The sequence below is a fragment of the Globicephala melas genome, unplaced genomic scaffold (genome assembly GCF_963455315.2).
Source record: "Globicephala melas unplaced genomic scaffold, mGloMel1.2 SCAFFOLD_490, whole genome shotgun sequence".
Lineage (NCBI taxonomy): Eukaryota > Metazoa > Chordata > Mammalia > Artiodactyla > Delphinidae > Globicephala > Globicephala melas.
Window position 1 is genome coordinate 149,109 of NW_027207656.1, and position 7,172 is coordinate 156,280.

General features: G+C 76.8%; 7 non-coding genes across 7 annotated transcripts; all 7 read left to right on the plus strand.

The window, feature by feature from the left end:
* The first annotated feature begins 498 nt into the window (after positions 1–498).
* On the plus strand, positions 499–617 carry LOC132595639 (5S ribosomal RNA). Its single transcript, XR_009561775.1, has one exon. It is a non-coding gene; the product is annotated as a 5S ribosomal RNA (ribosomal RNA).
* A 931-nt stretch (positions 618–1,548) lies between these two features.
* On the plus strand, positions 1,549–1,667 carry LOC132595640 (5S ribosomal RNA). The gene has a single exon (XR_009561776.1). It is a non-coding gene; the product is annotated as a 5S ribosomal RNA (ribosomal RNA).
* Positions 1,668–2,598: 931 nt separating this feature from the next.
* On the plus strand, positions 2,599–2,717 carry LOC132595641 (5S ribosomal RNA). The gene has a single exon (XR_009561777.1). It is a non-coding gene; the product is annotated as a 5S ribosomal RNA (ribosomal RNA).
* A 933-nt stretch (positions 2,718–3,650) lies between these two features.
* LOC132595642 (5S ribosomal RNA) lies at positions 3,651–3,769 on the plus strand. Its single transcript, XR_009561778.1, has one exon. It is a non-coding gene; the product is annotated as a 5S ribosomal RNA (ribosomal RNA).
* A 932-nt stretch (positions 3,770–4,701) lies between these two features.
* Positions 4,702–4,820, plus strand: LOC132595643 (5S ribosomal RNA). Its single transcript, XR_009561779.1, has one exon. It is a non-coding gene; the product is annotated as a 5S ribosomal RNA (ribosomal RNA).
* Positions 4,821–5,752: 932 nt separating this feature from the next.
* On the plus strand, positions 5,753–5,871 carry LOC132595644 (5S ribosomal RNA). The gene has a single exon (XR_009561780.1). It is a non-coding gene; the product is annotated as a 5S ribosomal RNA (ribosomal RNA).
* Positions 5,872–6,803: 932 nt separating this feature from the next.
* Positions 6,804–6,921, plus strand: LOC132595647 (5S ribosomal RNA). The gene has a single exon (XR_009561783.1). It is a non-coding gene; the product is annotated as a 5S ribosomal RNA (ribosomal RNA).
* Positions 6,922–7,172: the final 251 nt, after the last annotated feature.

The window sequence follows — 7,172 nt, forward strand, 5'->3', positions numbered from 1 at the left end:
CTTCCCCGGGCCTGCCGGCCACCAGGGGCGGGGTCCTGAGCTCGGCGGGGGGTGTGGGGGCAAGGGTGGCCTTGCCGGGGCTGAGGGGCCGTGGCGACTCAATGGTGGCTCCCGGTGGCTTCGGGCCAGCTGCTGTCGGGCAGGAGGGCCGGCCCGGGCTGCGGCCGGGCTGCGCCTAGGGCCGCGTGGGCGGGCAGGGCCGATGCCCAAGGGACCGCGGGCCCCGGGCCCTGAAGCCTCCGGGGCCACGTCCCTGTGAGCGACGTGCGGGATCTTGGGCGGGGCGCCAAGCGCCGAAGGGTTTGCTGGGTCACGGCCGCCCTGGGCTGGGAGGTGGTCGCCAAACCCTCCGCCGCCGCCCGATACCCGAGACCTCCGTTGCCCCTGCCTGGGCGGGCGAGGGGGCCCTGCCGGGGCGGGCCGGCCGCCAGGCTGGCGTTAAGGCGCCAGCGCCAGCGAAACTGGGCCTCAAGAGGCCGCCCGCGGCCCCCCGCCCCCGTCTACGGCCATACCACCCTGAACGCGCCCGATCTCGTCTGATCTCGGAAGCTAAGCAGGGTCGGGCCTGGTTAGTACTTGGATGGGAGACCGCCTGGGAATACCGGGTGCTGTAGGCTTTTTGCCTCCCGCTCCGCCCGCCTTCTCCTTTACTCGCCCGCGGCGGGGTCGCCGGCTCCGCCCCCGCCGGGCCCCGCTGCAGGCCCCACCTCCTCAGGCCCCTCCCACCACGGCGCGCGCCGGCGGGGTCGCTCCCCGCCGGCCCGGCCGGCCAGGCGGCCAGAAGGCGGCCCTGGAAGGCAGCCGCACCCCAGACGCTCCCGGGGTGGCTGGCCCGGACCCAGACTCCGCCGCGGGCCCAGTTGCCGTCCTTTCGGCCCGCGAGCCCCTCGACCTGCACCTGGCCGCCCCCACCGGCGCCCAACCCCGGCGCCGCCACCTGTGTGCCGGTGTGTCCCTCCACAGCTCCCTCCGACAAAAGCCCCCCCCCACCCCGCCCCTCTGGCGTGTCACCGCGGCCGGGTGCGGGAGCGGGATCGAGGGCAGGGGCCGCTTCCCCGGGCCTGCCGGCCACCAGGGGCGGGGTCCTGAGCTCGGCGGGGGGTGTGGGGGCAAGGGTGGCCTTGCCGGGGCTGAGGGGCCGTGGCGACTCAATGGTGGCTCCCGGTGGCTTCGGGCCAGCTGCTGTCGGGCAGGAGGGCCGGCCCGGGCTGCGGCCGGGCTGCGCCTAGGGCCGCGTGGGCGGGCAGGGCCGATGCCCAAGGGACCGCGGGCCCCGGGCCCTGAAGCCTCCGGGGCCACGTCCCTGTGAGCGACGTGCGGGATCTTGGGCGGGGCGCCAAGCGCCGAAGGGTTTGCTGGGTCACGGCCGCCCTGGGCTGGGAGGTGGTCGCCAAACCCTCCGCCGCCGCCCGATACCCGAGACCTCCGTTGCCCCTGCCTGGGCGGGCGAGGGGGCCCTGCCGGGGCGGGCCGGCCGCCAGGCTGGCGTTAAGGCGCCAGCGCCAGCGAAACTGGGCCTCAAGAGGCCGCCCGCGGCCCCCCGCCCCCGTCTACGGCCATACCACCCTGAACGCGCCCGATCTCGTCTGATCTCGGAAGCTAAGCAGGGTCGGGCCTGGTTAGTACTTGGATGGGAGACCGCCTGGGAATACCGGGTGCTGTAGGCTTTTTGCCTCCCGCTCCGCCCGCCTTCTCCTTTACTCGCCCGCGGCGGGGGCCGCCGGCTCCGCCCCCGCCGGGCCCCGCTGCAGGCCCCACCTCCTCAGGCCCCTCCCACCACGGCGCGCGCCGGCGGGGTCGCTCCCCGCCGGCCCGGCCGGCCAGGCGGCCAGAAGGCGGCCCTGGAAGGCAGGCGCACCCCAGACGCTCCCGGGGTGGCTGGCCCGGACCCAGACTCCGCCGCGGGCCCAGTTGCCGTCCTTTCGGCCCGCGAGCCCCTCGACCTGCACCTGGCCGCCCCCACCGGCGCCCAGCCCCGGCGCCGCCACCTGTGTGCCGGTGTGTCCCTCCACAGCTCCCTCCGACAAAAGCCCCCCCCACCCCGCCCCTCTGGCGTGTCACCGCGGCCGGGTGCGGGAGCGGGATCGAGGGCAGGGGCCGCTTCCCCGGGCCTGCCGGCCACCAGGGGCGGGGTCCTGAGCTCGGCGGGGGGTGTGGGGGCAAGGGTGGCCTTGCCGGGGCTGAGGGGCCGTGGCGACTCAATGGTGGCTCCCGGTGGCTTCGGGCCAGCTGCTGTCGGGCAGGAGGGCCGGCCCGGGCTGCGGCCGGGCTGCGCCTAGGGCCGCGTGGGCGGGCAGGGCCGATGCCCAAGGGACCGCGGGCCCCGGGCCCTGAAGCCTCCGGGGCCACGTCCCTGTGAGCGACGTGCGGGATCTTGGGCGGGGCGCCAAGCGCCGAAGGGTTTGCTGGGTCACGGCCGCCCTGGGCTGGGAGGTGGTCGCCAAACCCTCCGCCGCCGCCCGATACCCGAGACCTCCGTTGCCCCTGCCTGGGCGGGCGAGGGGGCCCTGCCGGGGCGGGCCGGCCGCCAGGCTGGCGTTAAGGCGCCAGCGCCAGCGAAACTGGGCCTCAAGAGGCCGCCCGCGGCCCCCCGCCCCCGTCTACGGCCATACCACCCTGAACGCGCCCGATCTCGTCTGATCTCGGAAGCTAAGCAGGGTCGGGCCTGGTTAGTACTTGGATGGGAGACCGCCTGGGAATACCGGGTGCTGTAGGCTTTTTGCCTCCCGCTCCGCCCGCCTTCTCCTTTACTCGCCCGCGGCGGGGGCCGCCGGCTCCGCCCCCGCCGGGCCCCGCTGCAGGCCCCACCTCCTCAGGCCCCTCCCACCACGGCGCGCGCCGGCGGGGGTCGCTCCCCGCCGGCCCGGCCGGCCAGGCGGCCAGAAGGCGGCCCTGGAAGGCAGGCGCACCCCAGACGCTCCCGGGGTGGCTGGCCCGGACCCAGACTCCGCCGCGGGCCCAGTTGCCGTCCTTTCGGCCCGCGAGCCCCTCGACCTGCACCTGGCCGCCCCCACCGGCGCCCAGCCCCGGCGCCGCCACCTGTGTGCCGGTGTGTCCCTCCACAGCTCCCTCCGACAAAAGCCCCCCCCCACCCCGCCCCTCTGGCGTGTCACCGCGGCCGGGTGCGGGAGCGGGATCGAGGGCAGGGGCCGCTTCCCCGGGCCTGCCGGCCACCAGGGGCGGGGTCCTGAGCTCGGCGGGGGGTGTGGGGGCAAGGGTGGCCTTGCCGGGGCTGAGGGGCCGTGGCGACTCATTGGTGGCTCCCGGTGGCTTCGGGCCAGCTGCTGTCGGGCAGGAGGGCCGGCCCGGGCTGCGGCCGGGCTGCGCCTAGGGCCGCGTGGGCGGGCAGGGCCGATGCCCAAGGGACCGCGGGCCCCGGGCCCTGAAGCCTCCGGGGCCACGTCCCTGTGAGCGACGTGCGGGATCTTGGGCGGGGCGCCAAGCGCCGAAGGGTTTGCTGGGTCACGGCCGCCCTGGGCTGGGAGGTGGTCGCCAAACCCTCCGCCGCCGCCCGATACCCGAGACCTCCGTTGCCCCTGCCTGGGCGGGCGAGGGGGCCCTGCCGGGGCGGGCCGGCCGCCAGGCTGGCGTTAAGGCGCCAGCGCCAGCGAAACTGGGCCTCAAGAGGCCGCCCGCGGCCCCCCGCCCCCGTCTACGGCCATACCACCCTGAACGCGCCCGATCTCGTCTGATCTCGGAAGCTAAGCAGGGTCGGGCCTGGTTAGTACTTGGATGGGAGACCGCCTGGGAATACCGGGTGCTGTAGGCTTTTTGCCTCCCGCTCCGCCCGCCTTCTCCTTTACTCGCCCGCGGCGGGGGCCGCCGGCTCCGCCCCCGCCGGGCCCCGCTGCAGGCCCCACCTCCTCAGGCCCCTCCCACCACGGCGCGCGCCGGCGGGGTCGCTCCCCGCCGGCCCGGCCGGCCAGGCGGCCAGAAGGCGGCCCTGGAAGGCAGGCGCACCCCAGACGCTCCCGGGGTGGCTGGCCCGGACCCAGACTCCGCCGCGGGCCCAGTTGCCGTCCTTTCGGCCCGCGAGCCCCTCGACCTGCACCTGGCCGCCCCCACCGGCGCCCAGCCCCGGCGCCGCCACCTGTGTGCCGGTGTGTCCCTCCACAGCTCCCTCCGACAAAAGCCCCCCCCCACCCCGCCCCTCTGGCGTGTCACCGCGGCCGGGTGCGGGAGCGGGATCGAGGGCAGGGGCCGCTTCCCCGGGCCTGCCGGCCACCAGGGGCGGGGTCCTGAGCTCGGCGGGGGGTGTGGGGGCAAGGGTGGCCTTGCCGGGGCTGAGGGGCCGTGGCGACTCAATGGTGGCTCCCGGTGGCTTCGGGCCAGCTGCTGTCGGGCAGGAGGGCCGGCCCGGGCTGCGGCCGGGCTGCGCCTAGGGCCGCGTGGGCGGGCAGGGCCGATGCCCAAGGGACCGCGGGCCCCGGGCCCTGAAGCCTCCGGGGCCACGTCCCTGTGAGCGACGTGCGGGATCTTGGGCGGGGCGCCAAGCGCCGAAGGGTTTGCTGGGTCACGGCCGCCCTGGGCTGGGAGGTGGTCGCCAAACCCTCCGCCGCCGCCCGATACCCGAGACCTCCGTTGCCCCTGCCTGGGCGGGCGAGGGGGCCCTGCCGGGGCGGGCCGGCCGCCAGGCTGGCGTTAAGGCGCCAGCGCCAGCGAAACTGGGCCTCAAGAGGCCGCCCGCGGCCCCCCGCCCCCGTCTACGGCCATACCACCCTGAACGCGCCCGATCTCGTCTGATCTCGGAAGCTAAGCAGGGTCGGGCCTGGTTAGTACTTGGATGGGAGACCGCCTGGGAATACCGGGTGCTGTAGGCTTTTTGCCTCCCGCTCCGCCCGCCTTCTCCTTTACTCGCCCGCGGCGGGGGCCGCCGGCTCCGCCCCCGCCGGGCCCCGCTGCAGGCCCCACCTCCTCAGGCCCCTCCCACCACGGCGCGCGCCGGCGGGGTCGCTCCCCGCCGGCCCGGCCGGCCAGGCGGCCAGAAGGCGGCCCTGGAAGGCAGGCGCACCCCAGACGCTCCCGGGGTGGCTGGCCCGGACCCAGACTCCGCCGCGGGCCCAGTTGCCGTCCTTTCGGCCCGCGAGCCCCTCGACCTGCACCTGGCCGCCCCCACCGGCGCCCAGCCCCGGCGCCGCCACCTGTGTGCCGGTGTGTCCCTCCACAGCTCCCTCCGACAAAAGCCCCCCCCCACCCCGCCCCTCTGGCGTGTCACCGCGGCCGGGTGCGGGAGCGGGATCGAGGGCAGGGGCCGCTTCCCCGGGCCTGCCGGCCACCAGGGGCGGGGTCCTGAGCTCGGCGGGGGGTGTGGGGGCAAGGGTGGCCTTGCCGGGGCTGAGGGGCCGTGGCGACTCAATGGTGGCTCCCGGTGGCTTCGGGCCAGCTGCTGTCGGGCAGGAGGGCCGGCCCGGGCTGCGGCCGGGCTGCGCCTAGGGCCGCGTGGGCGGGCAGGGCCGATGCCCAAGGGACCGCGGGCCCCGGGCCCTGAAGCCTCCGGGGCCACGTCCCTGTGAGCGACGTGCGGGATCTTGGGCGGGGCGCCAAGCGCCGAAGGGTTTGCTGGGTCACGGCCGCCCTGGGCTGGGAGGTGGTCGCCAAACCCTCCGCCGCCGCCCGATACCCGAGACCTCCGTTGCCCCTGCCTGGGCGGGCGAGGGGGCCCTGCCGGGGCGGGCCGGCCGCCAGGCTGGCGTTAAGGCGCCAGCGCCAGCGAAACTGGGCCTCAAGAGGCCGCCCGCGGCCCCCCGCCCCCGTCTACGGCCATACCACCCTGAACGCGCCCGATCTCGTCTGATCTCGGAAGCTAAGCAGGGTCGGGCCTGGTTAGTACTTGGATGGGAGACCGCCTGGGAATACCGGGTGCTGTAGGCTTTTTGCCTCCCGCTCCGCCCGCCTTCTCCTTTACTCGCCCGCGGCGGGGGCCGCCGGCTCCGCCCCCGCCGGGCCCCGCTGCAGGCCCCACCTCCTCAGGCCCCTCCCACCACGGCGCGCGCCGGCGGGGTCGCTCCCCGCCGGCCCGGCCGGCCAGGCGGCCAGAAGGCGGCCCTGGAAGGCAGGCGCACCCCAGACGCTCCCGGGGTGGCTGGCCCGGACCCAGACTCCGCCGCGGGCCCAGTTGCCGTCCTTTCGGCCCGCGAGCCCCTCGACCTGCACCTGGCCGCCCCCACCGGCGCCCAGCCCCGGCGCCGCCACCTGTGTGCCGGTGTGTCCCTCCACAGCTCCCTCCGACAAAAGCCCCCCCCCACCCCGCCCCTCTGGCGTGTCACCGCGGCCGGGTGCGGGAGCGGGATCGAGGGCAGGGGCCGCTTCCCCGGGCCTGCCGGCCACCAGGGGCGGGGTCCTGAGCTCGGCGGGGGGTGTGGGGGCAAGGGTGGGCCTTGCCGGGGCTGAGGGGCCGTGGCGACTCATTGGTGGCTCCCGGTGGCTTCGGGCCAGCTGCTGTCGGGCAGGAGGGCCGGCCCGGGCTGCGGCCGGGCTGCGCCTAGGGCCGCGTGGGCGGGCAGGGCCGATGCCCAAGGGACCGCGGGCCCCGGGCCCTGAAGCCTCCGGGGCCACGTCCCTGTGAGCGACGTGCGGGATCTTGGGCGGGGCGCCAAGCGCCGAAGGGTTTGCTGGGTCACGGCCGCCTGGGCTGGGAGGTGGTCGCCAAACCCTCCGCCGCCGCCCGATACCCGAGACCTCCGTTGCCCCTGCCTGGGCGGGCGAGGGGGCCCTGCCGGGGCGGGCCGGCCGCCAGGCTGGCGTTAAGGCGCCAGCGCCAGCGAAACTGGGCCTCAAGAGGCCGCCCGCGGCCCCCCGCCCCCGTCTACGGCCATACCACCCTGAACGCGCCCGATCTCGTCTGATCTCGGAAGCTAAGCAGGGTCGGGCCTGGTTAGTACTTGGATGGAGACCGCCTGGGAATACCGGGTGCTGTAGGCTTTTTGCCTCCCGCTCCGCCCGCCTTCTCCTTTACTCGCCCGCGGCGGGGGCCGCCGGCTCCGCCCCCGCCGGGCCCCGCTGCAGGCCCCACCTCCTCAGGCCCCTCCCACCACGGCGCGCGCCGGCGGGGTCGCTCCCCGCCGGCCCGGCCGGCCAGGCGGCCAGAAGGCGGCCCTGGAAGGCAGGCGCACCCCAGACGCTCCCGGGGTGGCTGGCCCGGACCCAGACTCCGCCGCGGGCCCAGTTGCCGT